This window comes from Charadrius vociferus, unplaced genomic scaffold, assembly GCF_000708025.1.
Source record: "Charadrius vociferus isolate BGI_N301 unplaced genomic scaffold, ASM70802v2 scaffold776, whole genome shotgun sequence".
In the NCBI taxonomy this organism is placed as follows: Eukaryota; Metazoa; Chordata; class Aves; order Charadriiformes; family Charadriidae; genus Charadrius; species Charadrius vociferus.
The window spans coordinates 252,405-252,760 of record NW_009648775.1 but is presented as its reverse complement, the minus strand read 5'-3'; positions in this window follow the sequence as shown (position 1 = coordinate 252,760).

Genomic DNA, 356 nt, shown 5'->3' with positions numbered 1-356 from the left:
GGGGGGGGGGGGTCACAACGCTGCCAGCCCCTCCGGGCTGTGAAACCATCCCTCGCTACGCCGTTCAACTCTCCTGTGCGCTGAGCTCCGCGGCCTTAGAGGCAGCGCAGAGGCACCTTCCCGTGTGTTGTGGACCACCCCCTCGCTCTCATTTATTTGGCTTCAGGAATGATGGAGGAATATCTTTTTATTCCCCTCCCCCCCTACAACTGCTGGTCCCCCAAATCTCTCTGACACAGGGAGATACGGGCGGGGGGTGGTGGTGGTGGGGGAAGATTTTCGTAGCTGGCGAGGAAATTCGCTGCTGATGTTCAGAGGAAAGCAAACACCCCCCATCCCTCCATCAGCCCCCCCCC